At 40.4% G+C, this 24,767-nt stretch overlaps 1 protein-coding gene across 10 annotated transcripts in view; it reads left to right on the top strand.

The window, feature by feature from the left end:
• LOC409783 overlaps positions 1–24,767 on the top strand; it is a 272,897-nt gene that overhangs the window by 206,790 nt on the left and 41,340 nt on the right. The window lies entirely within an intron of this gene.

The raw sequence follows: 24,767 nt of genomic DNA, 5'->3' as shown, positions 1-24,767 counted from the left end.
TAGAAGTTGGATGAAAGATTTTTGAACTTTGGAGAACGTAGGAATTGATATTTCTTTCGGTTGGAAGGAAAGTTGAAAAAGTTGTCGAAGCTGAACTTTTTTAATTGGGATTGAAGTTTCGGTGAAATTCGTTTATTTTATTTATTTTTATATCGAAGTTACGGAACAATTGTAACACAAAATAAAGAAATGGAACGAAGAATTAAATATATTTGCTAAATATATTTTTCCAAAGCGGAATGTAAAAAGAAATGTAACGAAGAATCGAGATAAAAGTTAAATTTGCACGATTGCCTATTGTCGATCGTTATCGTCGAATGAAAGGAAAAAGAAAATAAAAAAAAAAGGAAGAAAGAAAGTTTCCTTTCGTAGATCGTAGATATCCGTGAAAATTGGGTCACACCGGGTTGGGAAACAAATTTCCCTTATCCGAAAAGGCCTGGCTCTGTTGTTTTCGTGCTTTAAACCGAGTTTATGGACAAGCTCGAAATTCGAGTGGATCCGAATGGCCGTTTCACGCACGAGTTCTGGCCGATATCACGGAAAAATGAACTTACGAACGGTGAAATGGACCGGCGAAATGGAAAGGAAGGAACTGGAAGGTATATAGGGGATAGATAAGATACGTAACCATTTGCACCGAAACATGCTACCAGAATCGTAAATGCGAGAGGGAAAGTAGTCGAATATGGTTTTTAAAAAAAGATTCCTTATTTTTTTTTTATTCCACCAATGTCTCGTTAGACGAAATATATGTTAAAGATAATTGTTAAATGTATAAAATCTTTTAATTCGAGAGGAAGTTTAAGCAAAGAAGTCCTTGGAAATTTTAAAGGAGAACTGTAAGAGGATATTATACAATTACGATATAATTCCATTTATCTAAATTTAATTACATAAATTGTTTAAATAAAAAATTGTAATGTAAATGTAATTTCAATTAATGCCTCGAGTACTCATTTCTATTTTTACTAGCAAAAATTTCTCATTGTTCCATCAGAATTTCAAATCCAATTCTTCTGGATATATTTGCTGCTCATTGAATTTAAAAATAACAAATTACAAAAAGATAAACGACATACTTGTTTCAACGAAAACTTTTTCAAGAAATTACAAATATTAAACACAATAAGAACAAGTTATATAAACCATCTGACGTTCTTTCTAGACGACTTAAAAAAAAAAGAAAAATGTATACAACAATGGAAAACTCGTTAATTAACATTTCGACAAGGATCTCCATCGCAAGATTTCTTCAAGTCCCCCTCCTCTGCCACGATCTATTGTAAACCAAGCGAGATTAGATTTTTTTTCGTGCAGCTGCGTACATACGTGCTACGACGGTGCAGAGAACTACGGTACTACGGTTTGAAGGGGTGTCTACGTGGGCAGGTTGCAAGATTCGAGCCGGGGGGCTGATATATGTGAACGTGGCGCGGCGGCGGTTTCGAAAAGGGGCAGAGATAAACTTAATTGAATGGCTAGGAGCCGGCGTGAACTGCCGTTTTGTCGTCCGGTTTTCCTCGTTTCTGGTCGGAATCGCAACGACACGGTTCCCTATCGGGGTGATTTACGCCGTCCCGGCCTTGGATCCGCGCGCACTAACCGCTTACGATCTTTATGAGGCGGGTGGCAAGAGCGTGTGCACGTGTCGACTCTTCTTCGAATAGAAATCCTCTGCTAATGGAATACGTCGAAGATCGTCGAATAGATCGCGCAGCACTTTCTTCTCATCCTGTTTAACCAGTGATTGTCATAGATCTACGTCGGGGAAAGATGTTCGAAGAATAAAGGATCGAAGAACAGCAGTAAGCTAATTTAACGTTCTTGTTTATGAACGTGCTTTAAATGTTGAACAACTTCAGTAATGGAGTGTTTTAATACACGTTTGAATATTTACTTTGTATTTAAATATTCGCAACTTCGACCCACGAACGGAAGGGAAATTTTACCCCCCTATCGTTTCATTCGCTCTCGTATCTGAAACGAATTTCATCGTGAAAGCCCCGGCTCTCTGCTAATCTTTATTGAACGTAAAATCAGTTGGATAGGCTGCTCGTTCTACCGCTCGTGATCGATAACTTTGCTTCGAGCTCGCAATTTGCCTTCCAATAAAGGTTCCTCTGCTTAAAGGTTAAAGAACCTGTCGCTCTATTGTCCTCGTTGCTTGTACGTTGCCACAGCTTTCTGGGCTTTTCCAAGTGGAAAACCAAGTCCGTCGCGACGGCGCCACATATACGCATACGTGTATTTAAACACGTACACACGTACACGATTACACGTTAGGTCTCTTCGTGCAATGGGAACCTGGCGGCGGCGGCGGCCCTTGCTACCGAGCTATCGTTTATCGTCCACCGTCGAAATTGTCTCCCTAAATGAGAGTTGGGCTAGGTCAATTACCGTTCCAGATTGTTCATTGCTACGTTTATGGGATACACGATCATAGGTGATGGCGCAGTTTCAGACGTAGACACATTCTAGTTTTTTTCTTTCTCGCCGAGTCGTTCGTCCATGTTTCGTGCTTTCGGAATCGGTGAATTTGTTTGAAACTCGATAACTCTGAGTTTTTGGTTCTGGTGTATTAAATAGGTAAGAGATGAATGATTGGTAACACTTTCAAGAGATTATAGTTTTTTTTTTTTTTTTTTTTTGGAAAAATTTTAATGAAGTCTCGGTTACACATATCGTAGATAAATAGTCAAAGTTTTTGTTCTACCGAAAAATTGTTAGGGTAATGGAGAATCAAGGGATCGGAATTTATATTGATAAAAATGCAATTATTCTTAAATAAACTCTTTCTGCAGATGGGATTAAATTCAAAATTGTATTACCTTTAAAAATATAAAATCACTCACAATTTTTCAGAAGAGGAAGAAGAAAATATTCGAATTATCCAAAATATTACAAGATTCCGACCAACCTCATCCTTTGCATAAAATTCCACGAAACACACACACATACACGTTATTCGAACGAAACGACTTGGAATCGAAAATTCGTTACACAAAATTCGATGCAACGATCAAAAAACGATTCGAAAGCAACTTTCAACTTTCAACATTAATTCCACGATGATTTCACATTTAAAGGGTTGTTATTATTCAAACGAAACGACTGGTTCGACTGTAAGTAGCGATAAAAATCTCATGCGCATACACACGAAGCGATAAAATCGAGCCGAGGAATGGAGAATCGCGGTGGAAGCGAGGCGGAACCTGAGCGGAGCACGAGTAGGGACATCCGGTTTACGCCCCCGCAGCCGCGATGTAATAATGATTATCCTGTCGTCCTGCGCATTAAAGTTACGACTTCCCTTCTCCGCCGGTCGCGCCTCGTCTCGCGCGTATCCTCCTCAACTCCGCCGGGACCCCCGGTCCCTCGTTAAACGAAGATGAATTCATTTCTTCGATGATGTATGGCGACGTTCCTTCGCCTATTTCGATTTAACGTCTTGTATTTGACCGATGAGCCCAACTCTCGTTGATCACGCTCAGGATGCGTGCGCGTTTCGAATTAATTTCTCCGCCGATTTTGTTGCTCCACACTTCTTCCATGTTTTAGACTTATTCGTGGAATTTATTCTCTTTTCTTCTTGACCAAGTTTTCTATCGTCCAAATTCCTTCGTTCTCTCATTCGTACAGATGTATTCTAATAATAAGATCCCGAATTTAATGTCTTGTATTTGACCGATGAGCCCAACTCTCATAGTTCACGCTCAGGATTTCTCCACCGATTTTGTTGTCCACTTCTTCGTGGGCCCATGTTTTAGACTTATTCGGATGGAATTTATTTTCTTTTCTCTAATCCTTGACTAAGTTTTCTATCTAAATTCCTTCGTTCTCTCATTCGTCAAACGGATGATTCTATTCTAATAATAAAATCTCGATAATAATTCTGATCCCGAATTTAACGTCTCGTATTTGACTGAATAAGTCCAATTCTCATTGATCACGCTCAGTACGTGTTTCGAATTAATTTCTCCACCAATTTTGTTGCTCTTAAATTTTTTATATATATATTTATATATTTATATATTATTAATATATATTTATTTAAATATATATAAATATTTTATCCTAAATAAAAATAAATATTACAAAAAAAACATATATATATTTATATTTTATAAAATAAATAATATATTTAAAAAATAATTATAAATATTATAATTTAATTAAATGTATGTTAAAATTTTATATTAATAAATATAATTATAAATAAAATTATATGAATAAATAATAAAACTTCTTCGTGGATCCATGTTTTAGACTTATTCGGATGGAATTTATTCTCATTTCTCCGATTCTTGGCCAAGTTTTCTATCGTCCAAATTCTTTTATTCTCTCATTCAAGTATGTTTTAATAATAATATAATAATTCTGATCCCTTCTTTCGTCGTTGTAACGTCATCATCATCTTCCAATCAGGTCCAATTCCAATCGCAAAAGAGAGGGGACAAGCAACCCTCTTGCAACCTCTTTTCTTCTCCGTTTGATCGCGATCGTTAGCCGCGACAATGGAACATCAGAGAAGATCGTTTCTTCCACGCGCGTGTAACGAGTCATTCGTGGTTGACGTATCGTTGATATTTGCATGCGGCCGCAATTTATCTCGCGCGCAAACCGAATCTGGAGAATTGGTGGAGCAAGAGGCGAGGTGGTCTCATCAGTCATTCGTTCCCACGGGACGACCGCGAACGCGTGCCTCTCCTTCCGATCCTTTAACGATTATCGATTAACGTTGGAAACGATGACCAAGAATCGTACGAGGGAGGAGGTTGTTTGAAAGTTTGCACGGTGACGAGGATCCTCCCGGTGATCTTTATCCCGAACGTCGCTCCCCTTGGGGGTTAATCGGTGACAGTGATTTCGATGGAGATATACGGGTAGGGAAATCCTCGTGGAAAGGAGGCTATTCGAACGTTTTCTTTTTCTTTTTTAACGAAGGTGATGGATATTTCCAGGTTGAGATGCGAATTCTTAGGACTTAATCTTGGCGATTAGCACGAATGTAAATTTAGACCGGTAAATTATGAGGGAAATTACGATTCGATGTTGAAGTTGCAATTAATTAAATAACAATTTGTACGTATATGTACATTCGAGAAAATGGATATATTTGATTTATTAATATAAGGAGAAACGCGTTAGATTTTAATCTGTTACGGAGGATAGTGACAAATGAGGTTGTATTTACGCGATGATTGTAATAAATCGGCGCGGACTCGTTTCAACTCCTTGACATTTCGCAATATATTTATATACTTTTAATATAAAACGTTTATTTCTCCGAAATGGAAAAGTAGTTTCCCCGTCTTGGATACCAAGGAACACCAAAATCTATTTATAATTCGTATTCCCTCTTCCTCCCCCTTCGAGTAACGCGACGTAACGACAAAGCCTTCGAGTTTCTCCAAGCCGTCTCGAGCAGAATTGCCCGTTATTTATCTCGAAGATAAGTGAGGAATCCGAAAAGAAATCGAGGCCCGTCACTCGTCAAAGGATGATTTAAAAGCTCGTGACGAGACGGGAGACGCGTCGCAATTTGAGAGGAGGAGTTGGTTGCATGCGGTCGTCAGGTGCGCGCGGGATTCATTCGTAAGGAACTAGCAGACGCAATTTATCATTGTTGAAAGGGGGCAACGTTGTAGTACCCCTTTCCCCGTCCGCCAATTAAGACGATTCCCGAGTCAATTTTCGCGCGTAAAATATTAGGACTGATTGATGGGGGAGGGCCGACGACAAGGAATGCGTTATTAAATATTATTCCGCGAAGAAAGAAGGGGGAAGGAGGGAGAGGAAGGAGACGAGGTTTCGTTAACGTCATTAATCATCGTTCATCAAGAGGGATCGATCAATTTACCGTAAGTGGCAGTAAATCGTCGAAGAAAACGTTGCAGCCGTTTAATCGATTAATCACCATCCTCCAATGGGTTAAAGTCCGGCCTCTTCTTCCTTTCCTTCCTGTTTTATGCGCGTGATTCGAAAATCTTTCCGCTCGAGGGGGGAGAGATTAATAAATCTCGTCTTTGATTAATCGATTCTCCAACAAATGGCGAGAATTCGTAGTAAGGAAGAATTATTTAGACATCGTTTCGTTAATCGCCATTTGAATCATTGGTCATCGAATTTTTTTTTAGAAGATCGACTAAAGAAAAATATATATATATATATATTACATCTCTACATTGAGAAATTGTATCTCTATGATTATGGCTCGCAAATTATCTATCATAAAAGGAAAAAGAGGAGGGGAAAAAGGATCGAGAAACATTGCTGTAAACTAAACTTCTTTTCTCCTCGAGGCTGAGAGAGAAAAAAAAAGAAACGAAATAACGATGTCGCGAAAACCACGGAGCTTCTCGATAATCGCGCTAATATTCTTTGTTTGCCGTTTTGCAACTTGGCTGGCTGGAAAAGAAGGGTCGATGGCTTAAGTTCACCGGGGGGGCTGGATTAAAATTTCACGTCGCTTTGCTTTCAAAAAGAAAAAGGAAAAAAAAAAACTTTCACCCTCGTCACACCTCGCTTTGTACTTTCCCTCGTACAATTAGAAAGAAGAAAGCGAGTGTGAATCCATCGTGGAAAATCCAAACGCGAACGTTATATATGTAATCGTAAAATCTATCCGTTGACGAAATAATGAATAGATAATAAATCGTAGAAAGAAAAAAAGAAATACGATTCAGTATCATATCCTCGATTTCGAGGATAAGAGAATCTCGATTTCAATGGCGGCCAGCAGTAATTCAAACGCGGAAAAACGCGAACGTGGTTTCAATGCGTGGCTATAAATCACCGATATCGAGAAACGTGGTCATTGGATTGTAGACTATCTCCCCAACGCGAGAATAAACCTTGTATGCGCCGTAAAAAAGAAAAATGAAAAATGAAAAAAAAAAAAAGAACGACGAGATTCCTGGAAAAAAACGTTTCCTCAATGATATGCGAGACCACGTGGTTAACTAGCCGCTCGAGAGTATCTCGTGTTGGCTCGTTGATTATCGTGCACGCGGTATTAATTAACCAATTTTTTAAGCGTAATAACGTCGGTCGTTGCACCTACGAGTATTTTTTCCGCTTTTTTTTTTTAAATTATTCCTTTTTTTTTTTTTATCTTTGGACGTGATCGTCAAGTGATTCTCGACGAAGTTTCACTTTGTTTATTCTTTTCTCTCTCTGGTATGTATTCTTTTTTTTTTTATTTTTATTAGAAGTGTGAAAAAAAAAGAAGGTGGTTTAAGTATTTGAATCGGTGGAATATCGTTTTGTTTCGTAGGTTTTTAACGAACAGCAACGATTTCAGGATTGCGAGTGGGCGAGATGCGGATTGAAGGGAAGGGTTTTATTTGAATACTGGCGGCGGGGGGGACGTATGAAGTTCTGTGGGAAAATAAACAAATGTCTGGCTTAATTAGAACGAAGCTTCGGCTTAAAACTCGGGAATGTTTTATGAGGTGATGCGGTAAACTCTCTCTGCTGTTGCCGAGCTGGTAAGCTCGCTTCGATTTGTCGTTTGTCTTCTCCGGGATTAAAACTTTATTATTAATCCGGAAACTAATTATTATTTTGATATCCCTTTAGAGAAATTATATTTCAACGAGTATTATAATAACTCGTAATTTACATAATATAGCAATAAATTCTGAAGATTCAACAGAACCTTTCCAAACTTTTTATAATTGAAAAGTAGAGGTAAAAGAATTTCGATCAATCTTTCTGATTATTTCAAAAGAAATGGGAAATCTCGGGAGAAAGAGAGCAGCGAGAAACATTCGTTCGAACCCTTTCGAATACGAGGCCTTTGAAATAAAAACTAAATTCATCCCCAAACGAGATGGCCTGCGCTGCCTGGACCGCTGTTAAAATCTTGGCGAACTTATAATGAAGAGATTTTTCGCCGAGTGCACCGGCCCGGCTTAATTCCCGGGCGGTGGTTAATTAACATTTTGTTTGCAGCGGGGAAAGTTATTGAGATGATGGTGGTCTTCGGCGTTCCGGAAAATTATTAATATCGGCGATTAATTAACTCTTTGCCTGACTAACCGCCTGTGGCGAGATGGTAAAAGGAATTCTCATTGTGTTACACCTGTACGAAAGTACGGCTTGTTCAAACGTATTGAAAGAAAAATTAGCTTTCCCTAAGAATCTCGAGCTTCGACCAATTATTTAAAGTTTCCTCGCTGAAACTCGGCAAAAAAGTTTTCAACTTGTAAATATAGATAGACGTCATATCTTTAAAATTCTTTAAAAAAAAAAAAAGTAAGAAACGATCGTCGACTAAATTTAATAAATATATTTGCCTGATCTGATCCCGAAAGATTGTGAACGTGGTGTGATCTGATTTGAAGTTCCATCTGCGTGAAGCTAGCGGACAATTTCCTCTCGATCGAATTTATTTCACGTTAACTCGAACAAACTCGTCGCTCGGCCACGGATAAGAAAGGTAAACGGAAACGAGGGAAAATAAGAGAGAGACGTGGGAGAACGGAAGTCGATGTCCGACTACTTTGACCGATAGAGAGGCGGAGAAGAATTGGAATTTACGAGGAGGAGGAGGAGGGATCGTGGACAGGAAATATCCCAAGAAGAAGAGAAATGGTGAGGGAGAAGGCTTTTTGAAGGAGAACGGTTGACAACTTCTGGATAGAATTTTATAATTTTTAATCCTATATCTTTTAAAGACATCTCGACGATCTCCGTGGAAACGTAATCGTGGTTTATTGTGCAACTTGTGAAAGTATTGATAATTCTAAATATTTGTCTCTTCTCTTCTCATCGGTAAATTAAATTTTAAGGCAGGGAGGTAATTCATTGACAAGATTGTTCGCGTGCGTTGTATTATTAAATAAAGTTTTTTACGTCATACGGCTATAAAAATAGCAATTATAATGAAAGAAACGGTGACAATAATAATAATCGAGGTAATAGCGACAATAATGGAATAATAACGGCAGCAATTATAGAAGCAATAATATAGTAACAATAATGGTAATCGCAATTGCGGTGGCAATAACAAAAAATAAAATTGCAATAGAATTATTAAATTAATAATGGACGATAAAAACGAGTATTATTATCATCGGCTTACGTATACCGATTCAAAAGATCGAAAAGAATTAATCTCCACCATATCCTACAATTTCGAAAATTTACAAAAAAAGGAAAAAATAGCAACTACTTTCTAACAATACTAGCTGTATTGGACGCGCGCGAGGAAAGGAAAGGGAAAAATAAGGAAAAGGAAGAGGAGGCACACTCGTGGGCAACAAAGTTTAGGTGAGAGGGTTGCTGTGCGAGTGATGATGACTAATGTACGTGCGAGCAATTTACATCCCACTTTGCAAGAAGATATCCTCCTGGCCTCCTCCTCCTCCTCCTCCTCCCAGACCCTACCTTTCTGTCTCTTCCCGCCTATCCACCACCCCTTTTCCACCCTTCTTAAGTTCTTGCCGAGTTTCCCGTCTGTCGAGGCCGCCTCTCGAGCCTCCCGCGCGTCGTTACCCTCGTGTCTGCAACGCGAACACCCATCAACCCGACGTTTTGGCAAATTGCCTCTGTTTTTATCGCGCTCGAATATTTCTGCGGCCTCGAAGAGGAGGCGCGCGCGTCACCACGCCTTCCCGGTCAAACGTCTTCCTCTCGATTTTCTCTCGACTCGGCGAACAGGGATCGCGAACGATCTCTCTCCCCTTCAGAGATCCTCGAGGTCTGGATCTTCGTTCTTTGGATTTTTTTTTTGAAAAGAGAAAAGGGAGTTTTCTGCTTCGAGGGAAGATTGCACGAGAGAACGGTGGAAAAGTGAAAGAGAAGATAGAAAGATTCTTTTGGGGGTGGTTACGGATTAATTAGAATGGCTCGATGATTTAGAGGCGACGCGTGATTACTTCTGGCGGTGGGATTAACATTTTGCTCGATTCTACGAGAGCCTTTCTTGCGCCCTTGGGACGCGTGTGCGGATATGAGGCGTGTAGGACGATTATTTGGAAAATAATTTGATTCGTCCCTTGGTCGTTGTTGGGTGTTTTAAATTAGAATCTTTTTTACTTCGTAAATGAAAGTAGCGTCCAATTAACGATTCGACAATTTTATTTTCATGTTGATCTAATTAAGATAATTTTTTTAGGTAGAAAATAACTGTGCGCAGAAATATTTCTCGTCCCCCCTTTTGGAAACATTAATTCGCTAAAAAAGATTTTCACGAGCGAGCAAGGACTATTCTGCAGGATTTTGAATTTTAAACTGGTCGATATATGTTAATCCCACGGATATTTATGTGAGACGTAGGAGAGCCTTATTGATTACCTTACCATTACACGCATATAGAGAGCCAGCCTCTGGCTCGGTCCGTGAAAAATGAGAGAACAAGGAAAAAATAAAGCGAGAGAGATATAGATAGATTTTCTACGAGTTCACAGATTTTTCGAGAAAGAAGATTAATACGCTGGACGACGTCTGACGTGGTTCTGACGTGATATTCTGACAAATCGTGTCTGTAACCGTTCGAATTATGCGAGTTCGACGGCTCGCAAATGGATAATAAATCGAATCGAAAGTAAATCTGTTTTACATAGGGAAAAATGAAAGTTTTCTGGATGATGGATCAAAAAATTTCACAGAAGAATGGAAGCTCTCTTCTTATCGAGGTTAAACGAAACGTTCGAAATCTATAATGGAAAAATTCCGTGAAATTTCACTTTCGAAGATCTCTTCGGAAAAATTCGATCCACAGTGAAAATTACATTAAATTTGATATTTTAGATTTTTTTACAAGATTTTTAATCGAAACTCGTTTCACTGCTCGCTGTTCCAAAGGATTGAAAAATGAATTTACATCGTAAAATTTACGAAATATTGGAGCATACCCTTCGAAAACGACGATTAGCAAACGGCAATTTACAATCTTCCCCCAAAAAGTGAATCGAATCATTTTTCAGAGAGCTCGAGTAATTCCACCCAGGCAAAATAATTCATCCCTGTAAATATTTCAAAATCCAACGCAACGTGAATCATCATTCGTGCAACACGTCGTAAACTTTACACAGCCACGCGTCCTGTTTGTATTCATTTTTTCTTTTTTTTTTTCGGTTATTATTCGCCCCTCGATTCCGTATTCACGCGCGGCCAAAGATCGACGGGGGGTTGGCGGCAGAAGGAAGAAAGGGTGAACGAGACTAGGAGGGATGGAAGGTAACAAATTACCTTGACGGTTGATAAAGCCACGATAGAAAGCGAAGGAAAATGGCATGTAGAAGAAAGAGAGAGAGAGAAAATAGAAGGGAGAACGAAGGGTAAATAACGTAAGACGTGTAAGAAATAGAATTTTCATTTTTGGTATTCGAGATTATTCCGGCTTCAATTGCGCTGTGAATTGTATACATTTGCAATACAATAAGTATACGGGAACGGATTCAAAGGGATGGACGCCGAATTGTTAAAATATGCATGGAATAATTATCCAAAATGTAAGGAGAGTGTCTCGTGGTATAATTACTTTTGTCTCCAGACGGGTAATTCTGAGAAATATGATCAGTTCTCACCTGTATTTAAAACAATTTGAGAGGCGAAGAACCTAAAGATAAAATTCGAAAAGTAAAATTTTAATATATCATTGAAAATTTCACTTCATTCACGAATTCTCCCTGCTGAAAAATTCATGGACGACATGGTATCAAATTTCTGCAAAAAAATAGACGACCAAGTTCTTATCTGGCGCAAATAGAGTAACAGAGAGAGATAGCAACGTGGTGTTCCCACGTTGAAATTCAAATTTCGAGTAGCAGCGAGCCACGTATAATTTCCATCAGCAACACGCGGATCTGTTTTGAAAGGATTACAGGGTGTACAGGGCGCAAAGGGTAGCCCAAAGGTTTTTTGTTATCTCAGCGTCCAGGATCGTAAGGGTGAGTGTGGGATCTTCGATGAATCGATGTTAACGGGGCGCGTGATGCAAATCTGCATAAATAATCATCATCATCATCGATGTTTGCCGCATATTGATTAATCTGATACGAAATAATATCTCTTTCTTTTTTAATTTTTTCCTCTCTCGCTCTTGCTTCCATTTCATTTTTTACTTCTTCCGTTTCGTAATGCAATTGGATTAGCATGCGCCACGAAAAAGTGAAGGGAGGGAGGGGGCATGTGTGCAGTTTCGAGAGGAAGCACGAGGTAATTTCCTTTGCAAATTTTTTTCCTCTCCCGTGTACACGTATGTCCGGAATTATGAATTACCGTGTCTGCCTCCTCGATACTTTCCGGCTCCCGTGTTTTATTCTATTATATATACCTAGTAGTAATATTTTTCCAGAGCTCGTTGAATTTCTTATACGCTGTATCATCGATGCTTCGATTCTTTTACCTTTATTTATCGTTCAGATTTACGATTTGTTTCTGTAGTTTTTAATTTTGCGAATAATTCTTCTTCTTTTTTTTAAATTATACAATTTCTGAAGCTCTATATCTATTTCATCCCCAATATAGACAGAATAGATTGGGAGGGGAGAGAATAAGAAAAGGAATTGAATAAAAATGATTGTATCGAAAGAATTATTTATTAAAAATAAGAGGTAAATTATCCATGTATGGTACAAGTAATAGAAAATTTATCGAAATGGAAGTAACGATTCCACCTACTTAGCAACCTCGATCGAAAGAACGATATATCAATAGAGAGGAGGAGGCAGTCCTTGGGGCGACAGAAGTAAATTCAAAGGCGTCGAGGATGAAGGATGGCGGCGAGGTGCGTGGAAGAAAGGGTCTGGAAGAAAGAGAGGAAGGGAGGAATCGAAAGGAGAAAACAGAGAAGGGACACGCTACCCTCCGGATTTCATGGCGCCTCGACGTCGCAGTCTAAAGGTACGATATCGTCAGGACGACGACGTCGAATCGTGTCTCGTTCCTGTATCGATCATTAATACGATGAAAAACAATCGGGAGAAAAAAAAAGGGAGAGAGAAAAAGGGGGATTAGAGGAACGTCTGGTATCTGGTTAAAAAAATATTGTATTTCTTTAACAATTTTTTCTTATCAATTCACTCGATTACGAGCATTGTAGGGCTTTAAGGGATTGAAACGAAGATGGTGTGTTTTATTTGTGAAATTTTGCGTGTTACGGTACAATTTAAATTTTATTATATACGGGATAAAATTGATATTTATCAGCTATATCGTGTATTTCTTCTTTCGTAATTTTTTTTTTGTTCTTTTCTTATCGATTATTATTGCCCAGCTGCGGAGTATCGATTAGCGTGTCGTGGCTTAAGGGAGTTACTTAAGGGGTTGGAAGTGGGGATGGTATGTCTATTTATGAAATTTTGCGCTTATTGGAAAAAAGATACTGTGATCCTTATTATTATTAATTTGATATTTTATGTAATAATAAAAATATCGATGGTATATTTTTGCTCGAAATATAAATTCAATCATACGATGATATTTATTATTAAATAGACTTTCGATATTAATCAATACTCGACACTTACACTATTTCATTTTCTTCCGTTTTATTACAAATGTCTCTCGATAAAAACTTTGCATGCAATATTTTTACCATGTTAATAAAATATTTCCACGTCATTTATACGTAAATAAATATCCTTCCATCAAAGCGACCATTTCTACCGAATGTAAAATCAAGTTTTTTCCATTTCTTAAGGATATAGGATCCTTTGATATCCCCGCTGTTTGCCGTGTCTCATCCCCGTATGATGCTCTTAAACGCAGCAACGTCATAAACGTTAAGGTTTTTAATCGTTCGCAGGAAATACTTGGCGAGGAGGATGAGGAGGAGATCCTCTTGGCCGTGGTTGATAATTTTAAAATGTACTCTTGCCGTGTTCATCCCGCAGGTATCGTCTCACCCTCCACGGTGACGAGGGTTCCCGAGGACAGTAAAAACGTCGTAAAAACCGCTTCCAAGGATTGCCACGCGGTGTAGAAGGGAGGGAAGAGAGAAAGGAAGAGAAATCGTGGAAATTCACGCGTATTTAAGTACAGGACGACGATCGTTATCGTTGCACAAACCTTACTTTTCGTTTGTCGCGCCTCGTCACTTTGCACCGAGACGGTGTAAAAAAAATTCCGCGGCGAGCTTTCTCGTATGCAGATTGCTTTTTCCCCTTGGAAAGGGAAAGTGAAAATGAAATTTTTCTTTAGCTCCGCGAGCGCGCGATAAAGATTTTACGCCGTTTGCTTCGAAAAAGTCTCGAAAATTTTTGTTAATATTCTCGACAATGCGCGCACGATGGATTCGATGAAAATATTCAAATTCGCTCAAATTCACCCCTTCTCCATTTCGTAATCTTCAATTTCCAGTCCAGGAGATGAAATATATTATCCCGCTTCCCGTTCTTGAAATTTGTTATTCTCGAAAAAGGAGGGAAAACACGGGGATTCCGGCAAGGGTTGAAAAGCGGAAACGGTGGGTTTCCGCGGAAGGGTCATCGAAGGGTTGAGGCCGAGGAAGGGCGCGAAACCCTTTAATGGATTTCGAGTACACCGAGTTCGAATGGTATATGCATTCTGCTCGATAATCGAGTGAAACTCATGCTCGCGCTGTTGCACAATACGCCGCGACAATTGTCGTCATCGGTCATTAATTGCTGCCCTGTCTTCCGTTGTTTGAGCCATCCGTTGATGAACCACCCTTATTGGGAGGGTTGATGGTTTCCTTTCGTTCCCATCGCAGTGCTTCTCAATCTTTCGTATTCAAAAACAATTCCTTTCCCTTTCAAAAATAACACACTTTTCGCATCATAATCAAAAAAGTGCAATCGAAATTTATAAAATTCCTCGCAATTTCAACAAAATACTACAAAGTAATTTAATCTTTTTATTCTTCAATCAAAATAAAATAATGGAATGTTTTTAACTATCGCACACCGTTCTACCATGATCGTTTGCATTGTTCATCGGTGATTATCCGTCAAATATCCGGTTTTAAGTTGGTTAATCTCGGTCGCGTACACGATTACACAACGCAATCTTACGCATCGAGTCACCGCGTGATTGCGTCTCGATTAATCGTGGCGTGTACCAAATCGAAAATTGTCACCACGGGGAAACGGTGCACGATGACCATTATCAGCGCGGGTTGATCAAAGGACCGACCGTTGTTTAAGATCGACGCGCGCGTTTCGATCGTCGCCCTCGAACGGGGCGACCTCGATTTAGATGATCGTCCCTCCCCTCCTCTCCCCTCGCGAAAATTCAGTAAATCATAGGAACCAATTAATTTCGATGGTCAAAGGGGTCTGTGCCGAGAATTCGATCGATCCCTCTGCGGCCAATATCGCGAGCTGATTTACGAGTAGAGCAGCGTCGATTATACCTGACGCTACAGGGTACAATTTTGACCGCTTTGTTCCTTAAAATATGAGGTGTCGTTACTCTCGAAAGGGAGTTGGACTTTCTCTCTTCTGGCTATTCCACTGTTATCACGAGTTTGTTCGTTATTTCGAATTGTGATTTTCGATCATTTTCATTAAAAAAATTCGTAAGAAACGGATCAAATAGATTTATAATTTTGATATAATAACTTGTTTTTCTAATTTTATATCAAGAAAGAAGGAGATTGGATACTTTGGAAAACGATTCGATCGATCCTTTAACGTTCCATTCGACGCTAAAACAATCGTATAACAACGCGTAAATCGCGATAAATGTCTAGAAAAGGTTACTTTTGTTCCGAGAGAATGAGAATCCACCCTTCGAATCGAAACTACTGAGTGGCACGTATCGCGCGCCAATTTTTCCACGGCAATGAGCATTCCATAACAACGCGTGTTCGAAGACGCCACACCCCTTGATAGCCGGAGGCAAGAGGCCGAAAATTCCCGCGGGACGGTAAATCGTATCCCACTAACCCATTCTAATCACTCGAACACCACGGGGCCTAAGTAATGACTAATGACCGGGCCACATTAGGGGATGGAAACGGCGCGCATTGTGGTTTACGGTGGCGCAGCTGATCGCTACATAACTTTGCACTTTGACCCCCTTTGTCTCGTTCCTCCGTGTTGCATCTTGTGTTCGTTTGCGAACGTTGTACAACTTAAACAGCTATTTTATGCTTGGACGAGTTTAGATATATTTTGAACCAAGTGGAAAATAATTTTTCTAATGGATTTTGTTACGTGGAATCGATGAATTGTATAGAATTTTTTGTAAATTTAAAATTGATACACTTGAAAAGTAACGTAGATTTATAAATTGATTTTGAGCAATTGAACAATTTGGAACAGATTTAAAATCGTTTCATTTATTAGTTATCTTGTAGAATTACGAATATCGTTCCCCCATTAAGAATCGTATTTAACGCGTGTTCGAATCGTGGCCAACACAACAATATCGTTCGATCTAGTTAATGTGAAAGTCGATGTTACGTTCTGTACGCGTTATTGCTGTTTTTCCACTCTAAATTAACCAGATAACGGGGATACCGGCCTATTACTATTGATTACGCGTTCGATACCAATATTACGATGTCATTCGATTATTTGTGTCGAGGATACGTGCCGTAATAATTTAAACGGTATTACTCGCCCGAATAGGCCGATAATCGACTATTGAAAATTTTCGGTATCGGAAATTAACAAAGCTATTGAAATGATATATTCATTGTACGCAAATATGATCTCGATCTACCATCAATCTATCTTTCGTATAAAAGAAATATTCTAAAACGGTATAATTTATATTCGAAAATAAATCATCAGAAATTGAACTTATCAAATTTTCTTTTTACAACTTCTACGATCCATTCGCCATTCTGTAACGTATTCTATCTCTTCCAAGAACATCTTCTATGTTATAAAACAGGTGAATCGTAGCCACGAACATTCCTTTATACAAAAAGCTGTGGACGATCCGTTTGTCGAGAGATAGGCTCGGTTCGCAATTCGTAAATTGATAAGAGCGACATGTCAACAATATGGGAACGTCAGCGGATGTTATTTATGAACGAGGACGGAGCCGAGACAGTGGATGAACCCAACTATCGCGGCAAGTGGTATCGGTACACGATAACACGTATCACCCTTTTTACACGTCGGCGTTTTTTAATGGAGTCCGAGGGGATGGGGCGGAAGTTCAAAAATGGAAATTCCGCGAGGTAGAAATTCGATCCGTGTCCTCCGAGGGGGAGGCCAGAGGGGGAAAAAAATCCAGTCGAAGTGTTTTCTAGTATTTCAATTCGCGCGGATATTCTTCGACACACGGCGCGCTGAAAACAAGCCAGACGACGATAAATCGCCTCCACCCGGCCAGACAACGAACGTAAATTGTTCGCTGGTTCGTCGATACGAAAATCTGCGGGCCCCTCGCCCCCCTCCCCAGAATCGGACAGAACTTCTCGATAAATTGTACAGTCCTCTCCGCTTTTGCCCCTTTTTTCTCACTCCCTTCGTCGAGGAAATTGCGCCTCTGCGCTCTTTCAGAAAATAAAAATAAGAATCAACAATATTGAAAAGTGACGTTCGAATGATTTAACGATAACAAATTTCCATTTTTTAATTAAAATTACTTTTTCTCGATCGTGCTTAATGACGAATCTCGCAAAATAAAATTGGAATCCAAGATGCGTCGATCTCCGATCGATAAGGAATCGATCCGATTTCCCGATTTAGTACGACAAATCGCCGTTAATGACACGGTTTATGGGTGGAAATTTAAACTCGAAACCCGGAGAGATCGGCCGTTGGACCGTACGTACGACCCCACGCCATTTCGGCTATCTCGAGGCCGCACCCCCGCATCGTCGGCCCCACGCCTCTATATACGCCCGGAGCTTTTTATCGTGGAGGGTGCAGAACGTACCAGGGCCCCTTTAATTAATGGCGAGGCGAGGCACACGCGGTCACGAACCACGCGAGGAGGAGGAGTAGGAAGGGTACGGACTCGCGTACGGACAGACATCGTTTCTCGCTGACGAATTATTTGGAGAAGCTTCTCTCGTCGTTTCCTGGGGGTGACACACACACAAACACAGAGAGAGATAAAAGGGGTGTCGTTACTGACCTACCGAGGGATGTACCCTCGTCCCGGAAATTTGGCGGTGTTTCCGGGAAATGCGACAGGTGTCTTAATCCTTTGTGTCAATGTTCCGTTCGACTTCTCGATTCTGCAATGCAATTTTTATAAATTCGATTCGATTTGAAAGTGAAGAATTAAATGAGATTAGATCAATTGGAGAATGTTTCTCGATGCGTGGACGTTGGATAATGAAAAGAGGAGAAGATAAAGGTTAATACGTGGAGAAGAAGTGGTCCTTCTTTTTGCTCGTTGGAAGGAGAATATATGGCGGATTAAACGAACGAAAAGAGATTTACCTTTTTCGAGGGGGTGGATCTTTATGATTCCCCCGTAATATCGCGTCGCACGCATGGCAGGAAACGAGTAACCGCGCAGAAAACCTAAATGATTGTCATTACTGCCCTACCAATTATTCGAGAAGCATCATCCAACCCTTGTTCGGGGTTGGAAACAAAGAGCGGGAGCATTCAACGTCGGTGTACCGACAAACGCACACACCCCTATTTACGAAATACACGACGAAAAGTGTTCTCAATACCAGCTGGTCGCGAAGCGATTCTTCGTTCGTCGTGACCAGATATTTATCGAATATTCAAAAAGAAAAGAAAAGAGAAAGTTGGATATTATTTTTACATCTATTCAATTATGTAAGACGATTCGTTCTTCCATTCGAAAGCATACGTAAAGAGAAACACTCGTGACTTAACGCGACTTAATCACGTATCAATGTACACAAATCTTTAATAAGCGCACATCAATTCTCACTTTCTCTTCGTTAGATTTAGACGTACGAATAATTCCTTTTAATAAACACGGATATATATATATATTCGTACAGCATAAAAACGATGGAAACAACTCTACCGCGTAATTATCATCCACCGTGGCATAATTCAACTTCGAAACGCATGCAATATGAAACGAAAGAACAACACGGGAAACAAATTACACAAGCGGCCGTGATCCGAATACTAAATACCCGACTACCCGGAGAGATGCGCTTGCAAATTGAATAGAGAAGAGCACACACGGCGGCGTGTGTGTGTATCATTCGCATCCGCATCGACGATAAGCAGAACTACGAACTCTCTCTCCGACGGACAACCCCGCGAAACTTGCTCGCCCAAGCAACAATGTAAACTCGCGAGAATGGGCCCCTCCTCCCCCCTCCCCTCGCGAAAAGTTATTTTATTGCGCCCTGTTAATCGTCGTCCCGCCAGTAGTCGTCCACGGTCGTTTTCATACTTCCACGACCGGTAAATACGATACTACCGGTATACCGGAAACCTCTTGGCCGTTATCGTCTCTGGGCCACCTCCCCCTCCCCGTTCACTTGTTCATATTCAACTCGTGGACCGTGTTCTCGCCACTCTCCCCCTGCCACGTAAAATCTCGTCGCGAGGATATATCAAATCTCGAATTTTCGCCCCGTCCACGCGTTGTAAAAGTCACGTCTCCGTTCCGGACGTGTAATTCTCGCGCTAAAAAGAGTTATGTAAAAGATTCGGGGAAGGATGTTAAGAAGGATCTTCTTATCTCGATTGTTAGCAATCTATATATTTTGGAAAAAATGTAGAGATAGAAGAGGGAGGAGGATGATGAAGTTGTTGAAAAATCAAATCGGTGAACACGATCGATTGAATTTAATAGTTACCATTTATTATTTCTGCTTGGTGCAAGTTTGATCGATCGCAGCACGTGAGGGAACTTAATACTTTAACGAGAACGTTTCCTCTTCTGTTTCAGGTATGTGTCGTACAACTATCCTAGCTTCCTATACAAGAGCGTGAGTAGAATAACGAATTAGAGATTAGAATTTAACTTACGTCGATAATTCAAATGTTCCTTTCTTCGAAATCGAACCTATTTCTATTTTATCCCAAAAATCTTTTTAAATCGATTACCACGAATCCGTCGCTTCGAATTCGGATCGTTATCGATCGTTACGCGACGGTTAATCAATTTCCAACGAGGATCCGATATATCTATCCGATTCCATTTACCCGAAATCTTGGAGGATTAATCCTCCTCCGGTTCAAGTGTAGATCGTTGTTAAACGGATGGTTACGGCAGTATGTACGGTTGATCGATTTTGAAGAGGAAACAAATAAAGCCAGGCCTCCTCTCTCTCCCCTCGGAGCAAAAAGGGAAATTATTCAAAGGGGTCCGCTCTTTGTTCCTGCGGGCGGCCGTAATACGCGGGGCTACTTAGCGGCGGGGGCGGAGGGGAAGCGCATATGGGTATCGGAAACGTGCGTAGATCACGCGGGATTATTCGGACACCCCCCTCGCAGGCCTAAGCTCCGCTCGATGCATGCTAATTGCCGTGAAGACGTACACAGGCCGCCGGCATTATGACGCGCATACGTCATTGTTCCCGCGGCTTTCTCCTCTCCCGTGCATTGTTATGCGTGGAAACGAGCCGCGTGTGACTTGACGCGTTACGGGTCGCTTCCTCGACGCTTTCTTTTTTTCGCATCTCGCGTGTCGTCAACCTTTCTTTTCCTTGTTGGAAAGAAGTTTGGCTTCGAATTTTTAAGAGGAATATTTTTTGTGACCTGTGATAATTTGAAGGAATTAAATGTGAGTGAAGGTGAATGAAAAAAATTAAATTTCAAGTGTCTTCTTGATTTAAAGGAAATTTAGAGAATAGAAGAGTATAAAGGATTGATTTTTTTAGGATTTGAATCGAAGCTACTTTCATACATCATTCCATGTAATTTTGACATGTCTCGACATCAAACGTAGAAAGAGGTGAGATACGCGTGAAACGAGATTGATTGGGAATTTCGCCGTGAGTATTCCTTCTTTTGTGCCTCGGTCAGATGTGGTAAAAAAAGAAAGAAAGAAAGAACAAGGGAGGCGCAAAATCCACCCCTTCGAGCGGGTCTTCGAGGGTGGCATTCTCGGTGCAGTCAATCAAAAAAAAAAAAAGGAAATGGCGCGACATTGTAGAGGAATGAACGTGCCACGGATCGAAGATCGCGGATTAAGAAATTCAAAGCTAAATTTTCACCCTTCATTTGCAAGACTTAAAAATTTCATGCCTAACTTCATTTTTCATATATCAATATATAATCATTGTCTCGGAAAGAAAAAATTCCTTTTCGATTAAACTTTCTTCGAAATCTTTCTTTTTATTCTTCAACAATCGTCGTATTTCATCTTTAAAAAAAAAGAAAAGAAGAAGAGAAGGAAATTGGAAACAAACTCTCTCCCCTTCGTCTTAAAACTCTTAAATACACAATCCTCCCTTTATATCCCCAATTCCTCCGGACTATCCTCTCGGACCAAGCGTTCGAAACTTGTCCACCGTGACTCGAAATCTCCCTTTTTATCCCCTTTTTATCCCCCGACTCTCCCATAACTTACAAGGATCGCGGCAGAGCAAACAGACCTGGATCCCAACTCGACGCCGGATAAAATTCCTCCCGATGTCTTATCTCGTCTAATTGTTTCGCTCGAGGAGATCCCTCAAAACGGGAAATGCCAGGCAAATTCCGCTTTTCCGCCCGAATCCTGGCGTGCCGTGAACAGTCGACAGATAAGAGGCAAAGGCTTCTCTCTGTATCGATACGGATACGCAGAACGAGAGAGAAAGAGAGGGTGGAGAAGCGCGATGGTGAAGAGGAAGGGGCGGGAGAAGGCGCCCTTTCATCCCTGGACGGGGATCGCGCGACGGGCACAGCTTTCCAATAAACGTGGAGATCTCGGCTTTGTGACTGCTGGAAGACAGATAAGGTATGTCGAGGAAGGGTCCTTAGCGAGGACTTTCGTCGAGAGTCGGCGCATATTAAATTGTTTGCCTCGCAATGTCGCCCCCTCCTCGGCTCGCCATCGCGATATTGGCAACCTGTTAATACACTTTGCGGAATTCTAAGGCGAGCAGGAGAAGAGGAGGGTGTGTATCGATCGTGGCCAAGGTTTCGTTTTCCACTGGCGTGTATTTATTATAACGTCCAGGTATCGCGAAGGGGATGTTTCGATCGAACATCGATGCATAAAAATTGCAATAATTTTTAACGATCGAGGAATATGTGACGTTCTTCTGAATTCTCTGTGTCGAAGCGTAATATTATTATAACCTTAAAGGGATGGTGATTCTCTGTACGATCGCTGAAATTTGATAATTCAATGATGAAGATGGATATAGATGGAAGTGGAAGGATTATTGGCGAGAAAAGAGTTATTTGAAAGTTATTGTAATCTTAAAGGGATGGTGATTCTCTGTACGATCGAACGTCGATGCATAAAAATTGCAATAATTTTTAACGATCGAGGAATATGTGGCGTAGAGCGTTCTTCTAAATTCTCCGTGTCGAAGTGTAATATTATTGTAACCTTAAAGGAATGGTGATTCTCTGTACGAGCGCTGAAATTTGATAATTCGATGATGAAAATAGATATAGATGGAAGTCGAAGAATTATTGACGAGAAAAGAGTTATTTGAAAGTTATTGTAATCTTAAAGGGATGGTGATTCTCTGTACGATCGCTGAAATTTGATAATTCGATGATGAAGATGGATATAGATGGAAGTGCAAGGATTATTGACGAGAAAAGAGTTATTTGAAAGTTATTGTAACCTTAAAGGCATGGTGATTTTCTGTACGATAGTTGAAATTTGATAATTCGATGATGAAGATGGATATGGAAGTGGAAGGATTATTGACGAGAAAAGAGTTATTTCAAATTAGAGATTTAATAATAACACGTATTAAAGACACTTTTGACGCGTAAGAAGAGATTTGCGTTAATTGGGATGAACATTGACAGTGATCCAAAGGATCATCCCCTCGTATGAAACGTCGGTAATTACGTAAACGGGAAAGTCGACCCACGTCCAACGCGGGATCTCTCAGATTAAGGCCTCCTAATCTCGTTTCCCACCCTTCTAATAAATTCATAACATGGATCGATCCGCGCAATATATCCCATCCAAGATTAATCCGGTTTTACGGCATTTTAAAACTGATTAGGAATCGCTTTAACCGTCGGTCTCTCTGACCTGGAAACCTCCATTGCCTCTCCAATACACAACAAAATCGCTTCAACACGTATCCAATCACGATCGATCTTGATGGTGATTTATTATCGCGTGATGGATCAGAATTTTATTTCATGGATGGCATTATTCCGTGGTGAGTTTGTAGAATATTTCAGGAGGGTTGGTTTCAAAGTTTGATATTTATAACGGGAATTTTTCGCCGTCCAACGCGTTTAATATAAGCCGGTGGGGTCAGAGATATTGAGGTTTGACGACGTTTACAAATCGCTGACGGTGAACGACGTGGTGGTCGCTGTTTCGACCGAGGGATTCCCTGTTTCGCGGGATTACTACCGGGTTAACAGAGCACGCCACCACTTCGAGAATTAAATTAGATTCAGCCCGATGGTATTTGTTATTGTTCAGATGCTCGACGTTGAAGAATATATATATATATATATATATAGCATGATAATCAAAATTTATTTGTTGAGATTTTTTAAACACGAATAAAGAAAATAATTAAATACTTGGCACGAAAAAATATAAATACTCGTATAGGAACGAATCTCTAGTTTATACATTTCAACTGCAATTCTTGTGCACGCAAGAGCGCGCAAAGAACAAAGAAACGGTACAAAAGTGCAAAAGATCCAATTTAAAAAAAATAAAGAAACGATTGCATGCAAAATTCCAAAGCGGAAACTTTCATCGGTGAACGCAAGAAGATACAGAAGATTCATCCGCGGGAGATTCATGAAACCTTACCCTCCTCCGTATCGAAAAAATTCCAAGCAAAAGAGAAGAGAAAAGGAGCAAATGGAGAGAGAAGAGGAACACGAGTAACGGTGTTTTTTTTCGAGCGCGTAAGAACTCTCGTGTCAGCTTGGTTTCCACGCTCGGCGCCGTGCGTATGCACGCGCGGCCCACGCAAGCGCGCAGTCGAAAATCCTCCTCGAGGGTTGGTGGAGTGAGTCAGACGCAACGAAGGGAGGCCGTTAATCGGCGATAGGCAGTCAGTCGGTCGGCAACCAGCGTGCCACACGGTCGTGTGTGCTCGTGTTTTCCTTCCTTCGTTTTCTCGTCGTCGCGTGGCTCGTACAAACATTTCCACGAAAATATTTACGTTTACCTCGATTCTTTTCTCTCCCCGTTCCGATTTCACGGAAATTGCACGTACTTTTGTTCATTTCTTACGTGAAATCTTGTGAAAGAAATATTCTGCGAGTTTCAAATTTCAATCAAACTTTCGAACTTTTGAAATTTTATTAATTTTTAAAGATATTATTCTTTGAAAGGAAAGGAAATATTATTTTTCCAAATTGTGATCCTTCGCGCTTTCGAAGCAGCAGAAATTTTATCGCATGGACTTTCGATGAAAATATTCCAAGTTTCTCAAGACTTTCGTATGGATCTTTGACAACCCCAACGGGAAGAGAATATTCCGAGTTCCGATTCTTCGTCGTGTTTGGAAATAATAGAAATTTATCCCGTGACAGTCCCGTGAAAGGAAACATTTCGAGTTTCGTCGCGATCCTTTGAAATAACAAAAATTTCGCTTCTTTGGAACCTTTGACGACCTCTATATTGAGCGTCTATATCGAGGGATGAAATTCTCGAACACCCTTCACTTCGGTGTTCTCTAAGTTTCTCGACGTCAACTTGGACTGTTCGCGGCTCGAAGTAAGGCGGTATTAGTGAATCGAAGGAGGATCGATTCGAGTTTGGAGCGAAGCAGAAAGGGGTGG

This window comes from Apis mellifera, linkage group LG12 (assembly GCF_003254395.2).
Source record: "Apis mellifera strain DH4 linkage group LG12, Amel_HAv3.1, whole genome shotgun sequence".
Taxonomy (NCBI): domain Eukaryota; kingdom Metazoa; phylum Arthropoda; class Insecta; order Hymenoptera; family Apidae; genus Apis; species Apis mellifera.
Note: the sequence above shows the minus strand (reverse complement) of the source record. Positions and strands in the feature narration are given on the sequence as shown.